The following is a 20,639-nucleotide window of genomic DNA, read 5'->3' as shown; positions in this document are numbered from 1 at the left end:
CCCAGCAGCCTCACTGGGACAATTCTGAGTTTTAAGGTTAACATTACTTGAAGCAGACAAACCAGTTCCCACAATTTCAGCGTCTGAAGTTTCTCCATACGTAATAGACAATACCAGCTGGTTCCTCTCTGCTCAAGAGGTCCATAACCCTCATGTTAACTTTTCTTGTTGCTTTCTGGTTAGATAAAAGCAGATGCATGTACTCAGTGCCTGTGCGACTTATTTCTCTTGAAAAAATTGTGGTTTTCTAATCTAAAAAGATTGTTTGTTGCCAAATATCTGATTTATCAAGCAATTTGTTACTGGATGTTCCCATTAGAACGAATTTTGAGTTTGTAAAAGGTAGTGCTGCTATTATGGTTGATTGGAAAAAGAAATTTATAGGAAACGTGCAGCATCTTTTGCTTGGGATCACTGAAAGATGAACCAGACTTCACTGAAACTGGGACTTCAGGCTTTCTATTTGATAAAAAGGCACTTCTGCAAAACAAAACTATCTATTTTAAACAGTTTTTCATCTGCAGTGGTGCTCTGGTGTCTTCATTCTTTATACTGTTAATGCCAGCTAAGCTTTATCTTTTTAGATAAAAATTTGCTGTTAAGATTGTAAAGCTTTGTGTTAAACAGTAATCACTGTTTAATTACAGTTTTCTTACCTTTCATTGAGTGTTTTTGCTGCCTCTTGTATATTCCCTTTCTAAGGTACATCCCTGGTTATCAAAGTACATATCAAGGCTGTATGAGGATATTTTCATTACATAGGTCAAGAGGATCTTGAGGTTACTGCCTTAATGAGTCACTGATTAAAGTTTGAAGTGTTGGTAGCACCCTCTCCTTGCTGTTCCCTTGTCAATATAGCACCCTGGGCAGGTGTTTCACAATCTGTACATAATATCTGAGGCACTAAATAGGGGAAATTCCCAGCTACACAGCCTGCTTTAGGCAGCTGGGTAGACTCAAAAATAGAACATTATTACATCTGCAAAAGTAACTGTAGCAATGCTAATAGTATGGATGAGAGAGCTAAAAAGTTACTAAAAGAGATTATAAAGTAGTGACGCAACAAGTAGTTCATGGGGGAAACCCATTTTTCTTCCTAAGGCATTCTCCATATTCATTGTATTTCTTCAATCTTCCTTTACTTTCTAAGAGGTCTTCTGTGAAATTATGTTTCACTCTATTTTCAACATTTAGTCAATGTCAGAGTTTCCCTTATTTTAAAATTGAGTATTTTTTGATTGTCCCAACCATCTTTTACTCAATGCAATTGGTTTCTTTTAACCTATTCTTGTAAAAAAGCGAAGCACGCACTTAAGAGAAAAAAACACCTCTTTCACAAAAACATGGATTTTAGGCTCTAAGCAGGTAGAGAGGTTTGAATAAATATTCAGTGTTTTCCCTTTTATTTTCTTTTTTTTTTCCCAAAATTAACTTTTCAGATGTGGACATAGAGAAATTTAAATTGTTTGATGTAGCTTTTCATCAAACAACCTGTTAATGGGGAGTTTAGCACACAGGGTTATTATTTTAAGCATGCACAATGATCAAGGAAAATTGCTATTCGTTTGTTGGTTGTAATAATAATTTTGGCATTTAGTTTTGCTCATTTAGCATTATTTCCAACAAAGGCTAAAACCTTTTCATTTAATCACAAGTATAAGTAGACTGCAGGCACTTCTTTAGTCACAGGTAGTTCCTACTGACTTGTTTAATCAAATATTAAAGAATTCTACATGTCTGCAAACATCATGTACCTTTTAATCATGAAATTTCAGGATCTGAAAAGAGCACCTCGTTCCTTGTTAGGTCCAAAAGTTTTTGCTTTTTGTTTTGTATTTCTTTATCGAATCAACAAACAACTTGATGCAATATCTGAAAAGCAAATGGCTGAATGAAAGGCATGTATAATATCCTCAGCTCTGTCAAAGCCTCTCCTGAAACAAGATCTTCTGGAAAGCATGTCAGAAATAACATGACCGAGTGTTGTCCTCATCTCGGAGCATGGTGGTACCTGGGTGGGAGAGGGGAGTTGAATCCGTCAAGTAAGAAACCCTCAGATATGGCATATCTGGCCTTTTTTCTAAGAGCCAGCTCTACTTCTGACTTATTACGCAGCATGGGCAAGGAGCTCAAGGTTCTTCAGACCAGCATTGATCTTGTAGACATCAATTGCAAAACCAGGTTGTTTCAGTGGGGTTTCCTTCTTCTTTATTTTAGTTATACAGGAATGTGGGAACTTCTGTGAGTAATAATTTTTTAACACTTTAGGATTCTAACACCCATACTGTATGCTTATTCTTCCAAACTACTGGTTATAGTGCATTGGGTTATTGTGCTGTTGATACTGACCCGCCTTCCTTTTTGTACTGGTAGGAATGACTCTTCAGATGAGGAAGGTAACTACAGTGTGTTAGTCAGAGATTAGATTCTTGTTTGTGCTCGTTTATTCACTAAATGTTGTTAGAAGAATTACTTTGAATTTGTTTAGGAAATGACATCCGCATCTTGCCCAAAGACATTGTAGAGATGGATTTAATGATAATTTTCTGAAGTGAGTTTGAAATATGCTGGTCAGTGTCTTTATTAATGTCCTGGACAGTGAGAAAGTGTTGGACTCAGCAATTTTAAGGCAGTACAAAATAGAGGAGCATTCAGTATGGTGTAGGGCAGAGTTGCTTATTTAAAGGAACCTTGACATGGTTCAAGACTGGTCTGTGGTAAACCTCATCAGGTTCAAAAAAGACACGTGCAAAGTCCCCAGCCTGTGATGGACAAACCTGGTGCACTGAGAAAAACTGGGGACCAGCTGGATGGAAAGCATTTTTTGGGGGGAAAAGATGCAGGCTTGTGGTGGGCAAGTGGAACATAAGCTGCCACTGTGCTGCTTGGCAAACAGTATCCTGAGCTATGTTAGTAAGAAAGCAGCCAGTAGGCTGTTGTGGTGTGCGCCCCCCCCAGCCATAACCATCAGTGGGGCTTACTCTGGACGTTGGGAATGGTAGGCAACATGTTAGCCAAAGGCTGTCTGGAATGGTGACCCAGTTGTATGCAAATACAACTTTTAAGTAAATCATTTTACTTTATAAATAGTGGGTAGTGCAGGGCCTGTTCAGCACTCCTGTAAGGCAGCAAGATCTTCCCTTGAGCAGGGATACCTCTCAAGGTTACTCCTCGAGGCTGAGAGATTCCATGCTGCTACAGATTCTTGGTAAGTGATTAATAGCATACTAAACTTTGAAAGCTAAGTGATATGAAGGATTGATCATGCATGCAGAGTCCTTTAGACATGAACTGTTGAGCAAATGCGAGATTAGGATTGGATCCAGCCATGCCTAGACTCTTCTCTGAAAAGGAGGTTAAAAAGCACGAAGGTCCTTTCTGAATGTCATGATTCAGCAGGAGGGTCTCCCTGATGGTTTTGTCTAACCCTGTCCTCTATGCAGGAAATAATCAAGTGTACCTTGCCATTGAATCATGTTAAGTCACTGTTGTATTTACCATTGAACTTTGTTAGCACGCTGGTTTATATTAGCATCTCGAAGTGCATGACTCTATCCATGACATAGGGAAGTGATCTTTCCCATCTGTTTGGCACTGGTGACACCACATCTGGAGCACTGTCTAGTTTCTGCCTCCCCCATACTAGGCAGGCAGTGACATTACTGGAGGAAGTCCAGTAGAAATGCAGGCAGGAGGACTCAGAATGTAAGGAGCAACTGAGAGAACCAAGTTCAGCCTTGAAGAGAGATCTAATTTCTGTCCTCAGCTGTCTACTGGGAGGGCATAAAACAGACAGAGCCAAACTCTCTTTAAAGATGCACAGTGATAGGGGAGAGGCAACAGATGCAAGGTGGAACAGTGAACATCACATTTAGATATTAAGAAGATGGCTTTTCACCATGAGAGTGGTCAGCCCCTGAACCAGATTTCCCAGAGTGATTGCAAAATTTCTTGTCTTGGGAATATTCCAACTGGCTTGGAGAAAGTCCTTTACAATGGGTCTAAGTTGGCCTTGCTCTGAGTGAGGGATTGGACTAGATCACACTAAATTGTAGCATGATGTTACAGGATATTCTGTGGTATTTTTATATAACTTTCTTTTGTATTACTCTTCGCCTTCATAACCTGGTAATTGAAAATGAAATTAGGAAAATTAGTTTAATATTGATAAGGCATACTTTACTTTCTGTCCATCATTGTTCATCAGTGACACAATTTCCAACCTCAGGGTAAGTGGGAGTCATGTGCATTTGAGTGAAAGGGGCCATGCATATTGGTATCATATATATATGTATAAAAATATATATAAAGCTTTTTCCTTGTCTGGCAGTATAAGAATAGGCAAGTATCAGATACTTTTTATCTGGGGAAAAAATTGTGGGTTTGAGTTAGCTTCTTTCTGTTAGTTGAGAAGTAGAGCAAGAGGAGATGCCACCAGCTGTGACTAACAGATCTGAAAAAAATAGGCAGTAATATTTCCTTTTGACTGACGTTTTGAAATGAGATTACAACAACGCTGTTGGAGCTTTTAAATTTCTAGGTGTTTGTAATAATCTTAAAGTAGCTACTGAAGTAGTAATTATTAAAAGTGTAGTTATTAGGAACCCAGTGTCATTTTGACAGAAAACCCAGCATAAGGTCATAGAATCACAGAGTGGTTTGGATTGGAAAGGACCTTGAGGTCATCCAGTTCCAACTCGCTGCCATGGACAGTGACGCCTCACACTGTCGCCCAAGGCTCTGATGGATCTTGCCAGTTTAAAAGTATCCACTCAGAGGCATTAAAAGTCAACATCATTCTGTGTTTTGTTTGGCTTTTTGTGATTGTATTCGGTGAACTTTAAGTACTTCGGCCTTGTTTATATTCTGAACAAAGATCTCTAAGAGCACCTGTTTTAAACAATAGATAGGATATTGTCTGGAAAACATCCTCCTCTGACATCCTCCCTGGTCAGAGTAGTTTTTAACAGAAACAGTGTTTTCATAGATTGCTTTTGTGCCATTTATGTTGACTATTGAAGGACAGCGTAGCAATCGGAATCTTTAAAGCAGGATGCTCTGAGCTATCTAGTTAGGAAATGGTGGTATCTCTGTAAAATTTAAATTTGTTACTTTTAGGTCCCAGAAATGGGTGTGTTGTCATGTGTTGATGTTTGCTGTGTGATGTTATCTATGTTTAATATCTTCTTCCTCTCAAAACCCAGTCTGCTGATTTTTTGCTTCCAGTTTGTTTTCAGAATGCAAATTTATTTTCTAACTTCTAACTTGCTGAAGGAGGGTGGGGACCTACAAGTATCCAGTATCTGAAGGGGGCTACAAGGATGCTGGAGGGGACTCTTCATCAGGGACTGTAGCGATAGGACAAGGGGTGATGGGTTCAAACTGAAACAGGGGAAGTTCAGGTTAGATATAAGGAAGAAGTTCTTTACTGTGAGGGTGGTGAGGCACTGGCACAGGGTGCTCAGAGAAGCTGTGGCTGCCCCATCCCTGGCAGTGTTCGAGACCAGGTTGAACAGAACCTTGGGTGACATCGTCTAGCGGAAGGTGTCCCTGCCTGTGGCAGGGAGTTGGAACTGAATGATCGTAAGTTCCTTTCCAACCCAAACCAGTCTGTAATTCTATGATTCAAAATAGATGGGTGAGTTGATTCTCTTCAGAAAGTTTAAATCTACTTTTTTAGGCCCTTCAGACTGTTTGCTGTACCTGTCCATGCTGACAGATGCCACCCCCGAGCAGTTGGCTATGGGAGCTGAAGTTAGGTCACAAAGCTGAACAGTTTCTTTGAAACCAATACTGAATTTATTGAGGTGCTGGGCTGCATCTGTACCATTGTTCTGCTTGATGGTACAGACCACAGATGGAACAGGTGCAGACTGCAACTAGCTCAGTAATGTCTGTTGAGCAATTCCCTCTTCTTCAAACTAACTTGGTTTTCAGCTGTGGAATTAAGAGCTTGATTCAAAGAAAACAACAGGAGTCTTCCACTCAGTTTTGTTGCTAGATGAGGTTAGACTGTTCATTTGAGGATTGTGTGGACTGAGATTTCAGTTTGCTCTTTTTTAATTCAACAAAAAATGGGATGTTTTGGGGGGATAATGGTTCTGTTGAGTCTTAATAAAAACAGGACAGAAACATAATTTTTTCATTGAAATTGCAGGAAAACCTGTTCCACAACTAAACCACTGCCTCTTCCATGTCTCCTCAACATACCTCAGGTACACCATTACTTAATCACAAGTGATTCTGTCCACAAGATCCAGCCGATAGAAATAATTCTAGTTGCATTAATGATTTTTAAACAAGCAAACTTAATGGGAATAATCCTGAAGCTTCAGACATGCCCAGAAAAAATTGTACTGTTATTGAGAGCAGATGGTGAACTTAATGTTGCTGAGCAAATTGCATTGAGATTATTGGTATTGCTTAAAAGGTTTGGAACTCGAATAAGACAAATGAGAGTTTTATACAAGCAAGAAGTTAGTATTTAATCCATTACATGGATTTGATGTCTTAACATATAATAAGTACTTACAGTTGTTAAACCTTGCCAACTTAGGATAATAGGAACTTTGAAGAAAGTTTTTACGCACTATTTTTAATGGTCAAAACACTAAATGCCAATTTGGGACGTAATTAATACAGTCTTATGGGATGTAAATAGAAGCTTTAAATGCCCAATGAAAATATGCCATGCCAAACAAACATGATTTTGTCATTTTTAAATACTAAGAAAAAGTATATTATAACCATATGGTAAGAAAGAGATATGCAAATCTGTTTGCTCTCCCCAGCCCTTAGTATCACATCGTGTGATACTGAAATAGCAATATGTTTACTTGATTCAGAATATCCTAAATGGATTTACAGTTAATCATTTAGGTCAGATAAATAGAGGCAACTTGTATGCAGATGTCTGTAGGTGCATTTTAGTGTCGCTGTTTTCTTGCTAATAAATCGTATATGAATGGTTAAATTTTCAAGGGACATAAAGGTCAGAAAATACTATAGTGTTTCTACAGAATATTCTCATTGTGGTAGTTCATCAGATGGGCCTGTTAAAAAGTACTTTAATAAAGAGGTGCTCATACAGCAAAGAACGTAGATGATGTGTAAAGGATAGAAACCGTGCCCTGTAATCCACATGCACTAGCATGGTCTTCAGGTGATGACTGAAGGTGATGACACCCCCAAAATGCTGTGTTCTAGGGAAGGAACATAGTTTTTGGAATTAATGAGCTATTGAATATGAATGTGAAGGTATGTTATGTCTATGTTGTTACGGCCTTATCATTACCAATATCAGCAAGCTTAAGTTTAAGCAAAAGTCAGTGTTCAATCTCGAAGGTCCTTAAGAAGTAGAACTGTATCTCTAAGGCAATTGAGAATCTACTGCATCTGTATGTTTTGGGGGTTTTTCAATCAAGACTGGTTAAACCCCAAGGTGTATTACATGATCTGAGTAAAAAAACCCACCCCAGAAACAAAATAACAGGTATTTTGGTTTATGTTATAAAGTGGGTAACACATAAATGGTCTCTTTGCTTGTTTCTGGCTGCAGACTGAAATGTGGCTAAACAAAAAGCTTGCGCTAAAAATTGCTCGTTTAAGATTTTAGCCAAGCACCTTCAATTGTCTGCAGTTGTCTGAGGCAGTAGATGAGTGCACAGACCTAAGGACTGGGTTTGGTTAACTTTGCTTTTAGGTTTTGGAAAATATTTGCCATCATAAGATATGCTGGAGAATATTGTTCCTTTTAATCCTCATTCTTGTCCCCTCATTCAGCAGCCCATGTTTTTCCTATTTGAAACTTCTTTTTCAGTTTTCCAAAAAGGAAAAGCTGAGCGAAGGTCACATTGTTTTAGTAAATTAGTTCCAGAAAGTGTTTCTTGAAAAGAAATTGTTTTTAAAGTAAACAATATCCATCCCTCTGTTTTATTTTCATGGATATTTTAAGATGAAGATTACTAATACTTGTCAGTCTCATGGATGTTTTTTCTTCAGCTAAAAAACTTTTGACCCTCACTTTCTATTTCAAATCCTTTGTTACATTTAATTTCAAGGTAAAACCATGGAACTTGTTTGCATCACTAAAACTTTGTCTTTTTCTAAGGTAGAGATTAAACCCCGTATTTTCATACTTGTGATGAGAGCGTTCTGCTGACTTCTTCAGCCCCTCTGTTACCTCACTAGATACAGACACCACAAAGAGCAGGCTGCATATCCACAGTTGTAAAAGGAAAGAAACTTTTCCAGTGTTTGAGAAGAATGGTATTATAAATCACAGAATGACAGAATCCTAAGGGTTGGAAGGGACCTCAAAAGATCATCTAGTCCAACCCTCCTGCAAGAGCAGGGTAACCTAGAGTACATCACACAGGAACTTGTCCAGGAGGGCCTTGAATATCTCCAATGTAGGAGACTCCACAACCCCCCTGGGCAACCTGTTCCAGTGATCTGTCACTCTCACAGTAAAGAAATTTTTCCTGATGTTCACATGGAACCTCCTATGCTCCAGTTTACACCCATTGCCCCTTGTCCTATCACTGGACATCACTGAAAAAAACCTAGCTCCATCATCCTGACACTCACCCTTTACATATTTGTAAACACTGATGAGGTCACCCCTCAGTCTCCTCCAAGCTAAAGAGTCCCAGCTCCCTCAGCCTCTCCTCATAAGAGAGATGTTCCATTCCCTTAGTCATCTTTGTAGCTCTGCGCTGGACTCTCTCCCGCAGGTCCCTGTCCTTCTTGAACTGTGGGGCCCAGAACTGGACACAATATTCCAGATGCGGCCTCACCAAGGCAGAGTAGAGGGGGAGGAGAACCTCTCTTGACCTACTAACCACACCCTTTCTAATGCACCCTAGGATGCCATTGGCCTTCTTGGCCACAGGGGCACATTGCTGGCTCATAGTCATCCTCCTGTCCACCAGGACCCCCAGGTCCCTTTCCCCTTCACTACTGTCCAGCAGGTCAGCCCCCAACCTGTACTGGTACATGGGGTTGTTCTTCCCCACATGCAAGACTCTACACTTGCCCTTGTTGAATTTCATCAAATTCCTCTCCACCCAACTCTCCAACCTGTCCAGGTCTCACTGAATGGCAACACAGCCCTCTGGTGTGTCAGCCACTCCTTCCAGTTTAGTGTCACCAGCAAACTTGCTGAGGGTACATTCAGTTCCCACATCCAGGTCATTGATGAAAATATTAAACGGCTCTGGTCCCAGCACCAACCCCTGAGGGACTCCACTAGTCCCAGACCTCCAGCTAGATTCTGCCCCATTGACCACAACTCTCTGCCTTCTTCCTTCCAACCAGTTCTTGATCCACCTCACTACCTGATCATCAAGCCCACACTTCCTTAGCTTATCTGTGAGGATGCTGTGGGAGAGAGTATCAAATGCCTTACTGAAATCAAGAAAAAACACATCTACCGCTCTACCATCATCCATCCACCTAGTTACTTGCTCATAGAAGGCTATAAATTTGGTCAAACATGACTTCCCCTTGGTAAAGCCATGTTGGCTGCTGTTAATGAGCCCCTCATCCTTGATATGTCTAGAGATGGTGTCAAGAATAAGTTGTTCCATCACCTTTCCAGGGATGGAGGTAAGGCTGACCAGTCTATAATTACCCGGGTCCTCCTTCTTGCCCTTCTTATAGACCGGCGTGACATTTGCCATCCTCCAATCCTCAGGCACCTCACCTGTTTCCCACGATTTACCAAAGATGATGGAGAGTGGCTCAGCAATGACCTCCACCAGCTCCCTCAGCACCCACGGGTGTATTCCATCCGGACCCATCGATTTATAGATGTCCAGATTACTTAACTGATCCCTAACCCAATCCTCATCTACCAAAGCAAACTCCTCCCTTATCTTGACTCCTTCCAGGGCTATAGGAATCTGGGTCCCCTGGGGAGAGTCCTTAGGAGTAAAGACAGAGGCAAAGAAGGCATTCAACACCTCTGCCTTCTTTATATCCTCTGTCTCCAGGGCACCCACCTCATTCAGCAATGGGCCTATACTGCTTCTTGTGTTGATTTTATTTGCTGTGTATTTGAAGAAGCCCTTCCTATTGTCCTTGACCCGACTTGCCAGATTAAGTTCCAAGGAGGCCTTAGCTGTCCTAATTGCTTCCCTACATCCTGTAACAGCTGTCCTATATTCCTCCCAAGTGGCCAGCCCCTCCTTCCATAATCCATAGATTCTCTTGTTCTGTATGAGTTTGCCCAGCAGTTCTTTGTTTAACCATGCCGGTCTCCTGGCTCCCCTACTTGACTTCCTACTCATTGGGACACTCTGATCCTGAGCTTTGAAGAAGTGGTCCTTGAATGCTGACCAACTATCTTGAGCCCCTTTACCACCTAGTACCCTTTGCCATGATACTTCCCTTAGCAATTGATTGAAGAGGCCAAAGTTTGCCCTTCGGAAATCCAGAAATGTGGCCTTGCTAGGTATTCTATTCCTCCCACACAAGATCCTAAACTCCACCATCTCATGGTCACTGCAGCCCAGGCTGCCATTGACCGTCACTACTTCAACCAGACCCTCCTTGTTGGTGAGTACCAGATCCAGCAGCGCTCCTCTCCTAGTTGGTTCGTCCATCATTTGCATTAAGAAGTTGTCGTCAATGCACTGGAGGAACCTCCTAGACTGTGAATGACTGGCTATGTAAGTCTTCCAGCAAATATCGGGTTAGTTAAAATCCCCCATAAGGACCAAGGCATGTAGTCGTGAGGCTGCTTTCAATTGCCTGTAGAAAGCCTCATCAACTCCTTTGTCCTGATCAGGAGGTCTATAATAGACCCCCACAGCTGTGCCACCCGTACCAGCCTGTCCCTTAATTCGCACCCACAGACTTTCCACTTGGTCCTCATCTGTCCCTAGACAGAACTCAATACATTCTAGTTGCTCTTTCACATAAAGAGCATGGCCACGTGTCTGCAGGAAGGCTCAGTCTGGGTACCCACGTTATTCCTAACTACAGGTTTTGATCGAGTGGTGACCATAATCTATCTGGTCGATCGGTCCGTCTACGTCTCTTTGCGCAAGCAAGCAGTCCTTCCTCCTCCTGCGCTCCAGTCGAGTCCTCTTGATCAGGTGGTCACCCCACTCGCCTGCCCGCGCAGACTGCCTCAACCCTCTCTGTTCGCCGCGCTCCTGGTCGCTCGCGCTCCCTGGCCAGGTTTTTAACCGCTCACAGCTGCAGCCGAGCCTCTTGGCTCTGCCCTCGGTGAGTCAGCTGCTCGCGAGAGCTGAGCTGCCGCCTCCTGGGCAAGTCCTGTTGAGGACTTGAGGCTCGTGTTGTTCCAATAGTCCACGTATTCTCTGGGCTGCTAAGTTCCTTTTGACGGGAACATACAGATTGTTCCTGGAGATTAATGGCTATATCTAAACACAAACTTGGCCATGTCAAGAAAGTTCATGCTAAGATATAATACAACGGGAACCTTTAATGACACAATATTGGCATTTTTGATTTACGTTAATACAGAAAGATCAGTGGAATGTGCTATTAAGTTTTATATTGCATGGGATTACCTGATCCTCCCAAAGATTGTTTTTGCTGGGGAAGAAACCAAGGTATAAATCTATTCCTTGCAGTAAACTGTGCTCTGAGGAACATGTTGTTTCTAGGATTAAGGTATAAGTGATACAGCTTGTGAAACAAAAAGCTCTAAACCAAAATGTATGTGCAGTTACTGAACATAAGGAAAGTGTCATTTTGAGACTCAGGAATAGGTACAAATAAAAAAATCACTCCCTACTAAAACTCTGGCTTTCCTTTGCTCAAAATAGTTCTCTTTCCTCAAGTTTATTTGGTATCCAAACCCTTTTCCTTCTTCTGTTTGTTATTTTGTTTACTTGTAAGGGGTGGGGAAGGGGTGTCTTGTTTGTGTTGGGTTTGGGTTTTTTGGTCTATTTTGTTGTGGTTTTTGGGTTGTTTTTAATTCTCCAAGATGCAAGGCTGGAGATCACTTACCCCACTGACTACCAGTACAAAGGCAGGAATTGTAAAGGGAATAAACAAATGACTAAAAAATTGCATCTGAATTGCATTGTTGATTTAAATGGAATTATGTAAATATGAACTAGTACTGTCAAATAATACCTTTAAAAGTTAACATAATTTTTAGTGTAGGCTTCTCAGACTTGCTAACCCTATTGAAAAACTTCAACATTTAAATAGAAGTACATGCAAAAACATAACAATTGTTTTGAGGTATGAGCAGAGGATGTGGAACAATGAGCCAAGAGCATATTAATAACTGACAGTCTTGTCAAATGCTGAAAATTCCAGATGATGTTTTAATGGCCAAAGCTTACAATATTGCTTGTGAACCAAAACTGAAGGAATTTTATTCAAAGATAATTTGGCAAAGGAATATACAGCCAGATCAAAGGCAGAAGAACAAACAAACAGCCCCAGATGTTTAGAAGCACAAATTCAACCAACTGTATGACTTTTGTACCTGCTCCATAATTAAGTGCTTTTCTTTCAGGATTTGGTTGCATAACATGAGGAACAAATACTTGATTGCTAAGAGGACAGGTGGATTTTCTCCTCGGGATTCTTGCTTCTGTGTGTATATCAAGTTGTGGGATTTGGAAGCAGTTATGACTGTATAGCTGTTTATGCTATCGGCCTGACTAGTGATTTTCCTGGTACCCTGGATGCTAACCTGAGTTTGCAGCAAATTATTGAACTATAGAACTATAGAATCAACTCAGTTGGAAAGGACCTTAAAGATCATCAAGTCCAACCATTCCCCAGCACTGCCAAGGCCACCACTAACCCATGTCACTGAGGGCCTTGTCTACACCATTTGTGAACACCTTCAGGGAAAGGGGAATATTACTATATTTATTTATATATATTTATTAAAGGAAAAAAATACTATATTTATTATAATACTTTAACAGGATTAAACAAAACATAATTTTGTGAGTCATATTTAGAAAGAAAAAGGTTAACCTTGCAGATTTTTTTCCCTATATCTGCTCTTCTGTATTGTACAGGTTTTAATAGAAACATTAATATATTAGTCACATAAATCTTACTGCTTGAATGCATGCTATACTTATTAATTTTGGTCTGGTCCCATTCTGCCTGAATAATATTCATGTGTCTAGGCTTATAAATCATGATTTTGAGTGCCAGTTGTCTCTGTAACAGACACTGAGCAGTTCCCATATGCACTGTAATAGAGTAATTCTTGTGACTATCCTATGGCTGCAAGTATCCGATGTCTTTGATCAGGGCAAGTACTATGAAAAAGGAATTGTTTCCCAGTGAATTTCTAAGATTTTGCCTTTTAGCCAGGATTTTTTTATGACAGGGTTTTAAGTATTTATTTGAAGTTTACAAATGAGATGTTAAAGTATCTGTTGGGGTTTTGCTTCCAGCTGTATTTTCCTTGCATCTTGAGAATTGTTATGATGAGGATATATGAGAAATGAATTCTCTTTGATTGAAGGTAAATGGGAAAGTTGGGGCTTTTCAGTAATTCCTGAAATCATGCTAGGTAGCTCTCATCAGTTAGGTGAAGTTGACGTGATACTACAGAGCAAGTGCAGGTCTGCTGTTGCGAGAGCTGAATTTTGGACTTTCTATGCTGTTATGTGTCTGGTTATGTCTGGTTCATTGCACACCACTGATGGTGATCACCCTGAAGGATGGTGACCTTGAACCTTGCCTTCTGCAGGCTCATCTTTCTGCATACTATCACTCAGTAGTAATTACGGACATAACCCATAAAAACTGACTAATGTGTGCAAACAGCTCACCATCAGTAGCAGAATTCACTTTTTCTTTACCCTTTAAGCACAGAGACAGTACTTAAAAGTTAGCAGTAAAATTCCTGATTGTTCCAAATACTCCTGGTTGAAAGCTTTGCCTGACTTTGGGAGAGGGAGATAATCACATGAGCTTAAGTGCGCTGGTGATAGTGCCATGTTTCTCGTAAGTAAGGGGAGTTGATCCCCAAAGGTCAGTATTGCGCTATGGGAGGTTACATCTCCTAGTTACTTCCACTTTACTATTTGTATGTAGGTCACTGGGTGCTAATGTGCTTTCTGTCTCACTTGCCGCTTTCCACAGAATGTGTGACTGTTTTGACTGGGTAAGAGCCAGAAGTGCACTGCTTCAGAGCTGTGGTTGGGAGCATGTGCCAGTACCTGCAGCACTGTATGTAGTGTTGTAGCTGGGTGGAGGCTCAGGAGAAGTTCAGTGGCCCAGGACCGTAGTATCTCAGCTGATCTCCACTGGAACCGGAGAGCTTTGATAATTAACACCAGCTGACACTCAGCTCCGAGGGCTGAAGTGTTGCAGTTTGTATGTCTCTGAGTAGCAACATTTACAATGTGTGTGTTTCCATTATGTGCGCTAATGTAATTTGTGTTTCGCAGATGTGCAGATCTTTGGGTGAAGTCTTATTCTTATGTCTTGGACCCAAATAGGATTTTTTTTTTTTCTTCTTCTTCCCAGAAATAACAGTGTTGGTTCTTTTGGGTTTTGTTTTTTCCCAAGAGGGTGGGAGGACAGAAGAAAAAGAGCAAGAGGAGATGTTTCTTGTGACTGGAACTGAATGGCAGTGTGTTTGTGTTGAACAGCCTTTGCTCAGAGATGAGTTTCACTGTAATGCTTTCAGCCTTCTGTTTGTGTGGTCTTGAGTTCAGAGAGATGATTTGCTTCTGTTTCCCACAAGGCTAAAGACTAGCTGAAGATGTTATGGAAAATTTCACAGGAAGCAACACGCTGAGACAGGGAAAGAACACAAGAACATTGTGAGTAATTGTGCTGGAGATCGTACAGCAATAGCTCCAGCTTGGCTGGAAAACACACTTGGCCAGTGAAGCTCAATGGAAGACACCCGGAACACGTGAAACTGTTGTTTATACTCAGTGCAAGCTCTGTACCACAAGGTGTAGATGAGGGTGTATTTGAAGCTTGACACAAACAGATTTACTGAAAGAACTAGGGTTAATGGCGACACTTATATGAAGCAGAGCCTGGTCCAAGCACACTGTCCGCTATTAAATCATGAGAATAGCCCTGATATGCCTTTTGCTTACAACAGGTAATACGCTTCCCAAAAACTCCAAGGCAAAGTCCAGCCCAGGTTAGAAGCACTTGTTGCATCCTTTTGATCCCTCAGTTCTCCATTCAGTCTTGTATCCTCACATGGCCTTTCACAACTCACTCTAGTCCACACTGGGTTTGGACATGATAGGGGAAAAGAGCCCACACCGATGGAGGCTGCAGAGCTGCTGCTTTATTGTTTTCCTCTTTACTTGAATGATTTCTGGTCTTAAGGCAGAGAGGCAAAGCAAGGCTATATTGGGCAGAGAGGAAAATGGTTCATTTAATGATAGAAATGCTTGTTCAAAGTGAGCTCTGGAAATCATCTGGTCCAGCTTCCCTATTAAAGGAGGATAGTTGCCACCATTACATAGGGTCACTTGTGCCTTTGCCCCTTTTGAAAAGCTTCAAGGGTGGAGAGAGTGGGTGTGAGAATGGAGGGATGGTTGCAGCTGGAACACCTGTGAAATCTATGGTGAGGTGCCCTCACCCTATGAGAACCCACAGTTGTATGGCCACTTTGTGCTGGGAAAAATTTAAGGAACTTAAGCTAGCCTCTGTGAAACCGAGGGAAGGAACCAGTGTCTGGTGCAGGTTGGTACGTTCTCTGCACCAAAACTACTGCTGATGCCATCTGGCCCAGTGCAGGGGACAAGCTCTGAGCTTGGCTCTCTGGGTTGAAAATTAGCTTTTGCACTTGCTGATAGAGAATTGAGGACTAGTTGTAGGGGGAATCAAGAGTGTGGTATGAGATCAAGACGTTTTTTGTCACTAAACAATAATCACCCCAGCCAAGAAATACGAGGTCAAAGATATGGCTACAGAGGAATTAATTTGAGCTTGTTGATGACACACAAAGTTTTCAGTTGGCCTTTGTGCATTTTTGAATGTAAGTGGGTAGGACAACACAGCTTTCATACCTACCCTATCAGTCTGGTGGCCCTGCTCCAGTCATGACAGTATGCTTTAATTTCACCGCACTACAAAACAAAACTCCTGCTCTTTGAATTTCAGCAAGAAGGGATTCCAAGTGCAAGCTGATACATAATGTAGGAGCCTTTCAGAGAAAACTGAACTTGGGCTGTCCCACTTTGGCAGTGTCAGAATCACAGAGAAGTTATTTGAATTTTGACATTAGCCTGAGCCATGGAAACAGGAATAGAAATCAAATTCTGTTTCCCTTTCTCTGTTTCCTGCAGAGAAGATGCCCTTCTTTAGACAGAAGGTGATTAATTCTGGTTCCTTCAGCTGTTGCATCTTCATCTACGTGTACTCATGTGACATAAAGCAGACTAGTGCAATGTATTCATGTATGCTAGTGCATTCATGGAATAGCTATGACTTTTGGGCCTCTGTAGTCTCATGGATGTAGTGAGATCCAAAAGAGAAAGAAGTGAAATGGAGACTTGCAGGGATGGGCTGTGCAGAGATCAGGTGAAGGAAGAGACAGGAAGCTAAAGGAACTTGTGGTGTTTAGTCTGGCAAGTATATGGAGAAGGGATGTGATTGTTCTGTATAAATATATCTGGGATGTAACAAACAGGAAGGGAAAAATTAGCTGTATAAATAAAAATGTCTGATGTTCACCAATAGTACCCCACAGTTTGAGGGCTTCATATTTTGAATATCAGTATGAAAATTATATATTTTGTGTAATAAAGTTGTTCTATAATACTACAGATATGGGCTTAATATTCAGCGGAGGTCAAAAAAATGCTTGCTTGAAAGTACTCAATATTAAGTAGTAAATATGACAGAGAACAGTATTATATGATTCAACAAATTTGATAATCTACTTAGTTTTAGTAGATCTGGTATTTTCAGCCCATTAGACATGAAACAATGGAGGGGAGATTGAACTCTAAAATAAAGAATAGATGAGGAAGATCAACAAGGGATGATTGCATCTCGCAGCACAAAACCCAGGGGTATCAAGTGAATTATCCAGATACTGAACTTAAAAAGCAGAAGTGTAACCATGTTGCCCACAGCAGGTATTTAAACTACATTTGCAAAATGCTTAATTAAATTTCAAGATGGAAAAATTTGTCAATTTAAATTTATTTTAATGTAAAAAGTTAGATTCATCTGGCTAAATGAAGGCTCCTGCCTTGTCCTGTATTGACAGGAGATCTAGATCAACCTCAAGCCTTCCTGAAGGCAGTGAATTAGGCACTTTTTGGTCAAAGATGGAGATGTTAGGAATAAGTGAGCTGTGACCTCAGTGACTGACTTCTCTCCACTGACTAGAAAGTAAGCCTATGCGTGTGCCTGAAAATAATAAGGTGACTCTTAATACTGCAATATCTGTCTTTGAAGCTCCCTGAGGTGCAGTTTGGTAGAAGAGTGTGTCAAAGAGTAAAACTCTGCATCTACCCAGCTCTTGTATTGTTTCTCCAAGCTCCTACTACAAACTAATCTCTGCGACAGGGTATCAAGGTACCCGCACTTTCTGTTGACATAAGCCAGTGTGTCCTTTTTTCTGTTCTTTAGGGTGCAGGAGACAGAAGGACCCATCTTTAACCAGGTCTTTTATTGCCAGTTGTTATGAAAATTATGCTGCTATGATTTTTAACCTTCAGTTGTGAAGGTTGTATGCAGAATGCTTGTTGAGGGAGAGGCTGGGGTTACTAATTGTTTGTACTTTGCAACGTGCTGGAAATTCTCCTGTGTGTCGGATTAGTAAGTCTGAAAAGGAAGACCATTCCTCTGAGACTGTTGATTCTATTGCTCTGCACAGATCAAAGTTGAGAGGTTTTCAATGAAATTTCCAGAGTATCTTGCTTTTCTTCTGCTGTTCAGCTGGAATAGAGTTGGGAACTTAGTGACATTTACTTGGAAATCTAAATCAAGAACGTATGAAAGAATATTCTCAATACCAGAAAACGCATTATTGTAAGCAGGTTGTTGTGGTCCTGTATGGTAATACATATTGATTCCTTTATAGTGGCCTCTGTAAGTGCATTTATTTTGGACTGGTGTCATCCTCTTGTTTTCTTTTGAAAGGGATTGTCCGCATATGAGATACAATTTAGCTTGCTGACCATGGCATGTGCATACTGAAGAGAAATTCTTACTGTTTGTGGGACAGCGAAAGACAATACAAATCAATGTTGTAGTAGTGTTAGTGTTGCTTGTAGTTGAGAACTGTGTTTGTGTTTCTCAGTATTTTCCCTGTTTCTCAGTATTTAGGTTTAACTGTAGTTACCTACAGTTAACCTGGCTTTTGGATGTCATTAAGAGAAAACACTGACTTTGTAGCATCAGTTACTTGTTTCAGACTTGTAGATTTGCAACTTAGTCTATTAGGATAGACAGCACTGAGAATTGTATTGAAAATCCAAGTCTGTAATTCCTAATTTCTTAATTCCTTTGTATTCACCTTTACATATGTGTCAGATGTATCCCAGTAATATCTTTTTCCTTATATTTCCTCATCTGTAGGGTTGCACTGATGGATTTCTTTATTGGACTTTTTTGGGCTCCGTATTCTCCCATTGTGGTTGTTTCTGTAGATTCAGACCAGCAATTAGCTATTGAAAAATGGTCTTTCAAATGGCTTTTGATTCAGTTAATGTGTTAACATGTCACACACACTTTTGACAGTGCTGTTAACACTTGCCAGGAACAGTAATTCCAAAACATATTTAAATATGACTACAGCAGTTGTTTCCATAGAGCACAGTATCTCTGAAGAGCTGATTTATAGCACCATTGAGGTTTGCTTATTTCTAAGGCCTGATGATGAATTTGACAACCAGCCAGGCGTGTTCAGCTTTTCTGCCAAAGACCTGAAAATGGGTATTTAGCTTGTGCAGGTGTTTGGAGCTGTGGAGTTGAAAATCCGACTGTTTCTTGCGATGCTTGTGTAACTGATTGATGTTTCTAGTGGTGATGGAGCTGTAGCCAGTGCTGTCCTCATAATTTCAATATAGAAGCGCTAAGAACATGAGCTAAGCAACCGATTGGGGGTTCAGTAAAATGAGCTAGTGAGGGATTTCATCCTCGCTGAGGAGGACAGATCATACAGCAGTTTTGGGTACTTCCTTTGACAAAAATGGAAATGTCACTTGCTAGACTGAGGTTTTTCTGTTTGCTTGCTTTGGTTTGGAGCAAAACTTCACAGTAGTACAGAGATTGTAGCTCCAGAGTCTGTGCACCTCTTAGGACTGTAATACAGGTCATAATTTGAGGTTGAAGAGGTTTCTGGACTCTGTGTGAGACCACAAAAGTAGTGTAACGTTTGCTTCATCCAAGTTATGCCTGAAGGCCTCAACTATGAATTGGCCAGAACAGGAATGTCTTTGCTCTGCTTGTTTCACAGTATTATTTGAAAAGCAAAGGTAAAGGCAATTACTCATGATCTATATGTTTATGTATGAGTTAAAATCTCTGAGAAAGAGCTTGCTTTGCTATAGCATAGCTGGCAAGATGTGAGAGAAGAGCTGTTTCCAAATGGCTACACCAGATGCATTAGTGAATAATGCAGCAGTGAGGGGATTGAATGAGAACCCACATCCTCCTCAATGCAGCCTGGCTTTAACAGGGAGAGGAAACTCTCCTGGGCAGTGGCTTTGTGATGCCATGTGAAACTCGATGCTGCTTCTGAGGGTTAACCGGAAACATGCCCTCTAATGAAGGCTTCTTTTAGAATGGTTGGTTTGGATAATGTTTGTTTGAGACTGCAACTGTGTTAGGATTTAAATTGCTCTCCACTAAATAATTATTCATCCTTCCAACTTTTAGTCCTTGGCTGCCAACACCCATAATGGAAATTGGTTGGTAAGAGACATCTTTATGTTTCAGGGAAGAAGCTGATCTACTGTACTGATGTACTGAAGCTGATCGGGTCTGTTCTTAGGAAAGGTTGTCCATCTTTTTTATGCTCTTTCTGAATTCAGTTTAATCAAGTCCTTGCTTCTCATTGACCAAAATTGCACTGAAAGAAGCACTTGGGATTTTACAGTAGGATAAAAGGTCTTTACTGCCCAAGCCTCACTATTACGAGAATGTTAAAACTCCACTCTAAGGCTAGACCTAAATTTCAGTTGCAAGGATGACTGTAGTCATGACATCTTACATTTGAAGTAACTATAGCCCATTGAAACAGCATAAACCAGTGAAGCTGTAGGTACCCAAGCTAGTAGGGCACATTGCTGCTTCTTCATCTGTTGCACTATTCCAGAGCTCTCCTAACTGAAGTGTGGTTAGTTTCTTCATTTGTCTCTTCGTTACACCCTGCTGGACTGTAATTGACTGAATTGCTATGTAAAGCTAGAAACTAATCCATCATGGGTAATTAAAAGGGTTTTTGTTTCATATAATCTGTAATCAGTGCACTTTCTGAGCTTGTTCATGACTCAAAGTTAGTTGAGGAAAAGCTTTCAGAATTGAGTTTTGTTGTGTAGTCCATGGGAAATGATCGGTTTCCAAAGTCAGTATTGATTTGCACAATGTCTTTTCTGTCTTTGACTGGATTTGCATAACAGTATTAATATGAGAAATGTGACTAGCAGTAGCTTTGGAAACCTGGAAGTGATTACTGGCATTCTGCA

The 20,639-nt window shown here is 40.7% G+C and overlaps 1 long non-coding RNA gene across 1 annotated transcript in view; it reads left to right on the top strand.

The window, feature by feature from the left end:
- Positions 1-2,941: 2,941 nt before the first annotated feature.
- LOC134167124 (uncharacterized) overlaps positions 2,942-20,639 on the top strand; it is a 43,342-nt gene continuing 25,644 nt past the window's right edge. The window contains exon 1 of the long non-coding RNA XR_009966093.1: positions 2,942-3,065. This is a non-coding gene — a long non-coding RNA (uncharacterized LOC134167124). The remainder of the gene's footprint in view (positions 3,066-20,639) is intronic.

The sequence above is a fragment of the Pezoporus occidentalis genome, unplaced genomic scaffold (genome assembly GCF_034315485.1).
Source record: "Pezoporus occidentalis ecotype Australia unplaced genomic scaffold, CSIRO_AGI_Poc_V1 ctg28, whole genome shotgun sequence".
Taxonomy (NCBI): Eukaryota; Metazoa; Chordata; class Aves; order Psittaciformes; family Psittacidae; genus Pezoporus; species Pezoporus occidentalis.
This window is presented reverse-complemented; position numbering and strand designations above follow the sequence as displayed.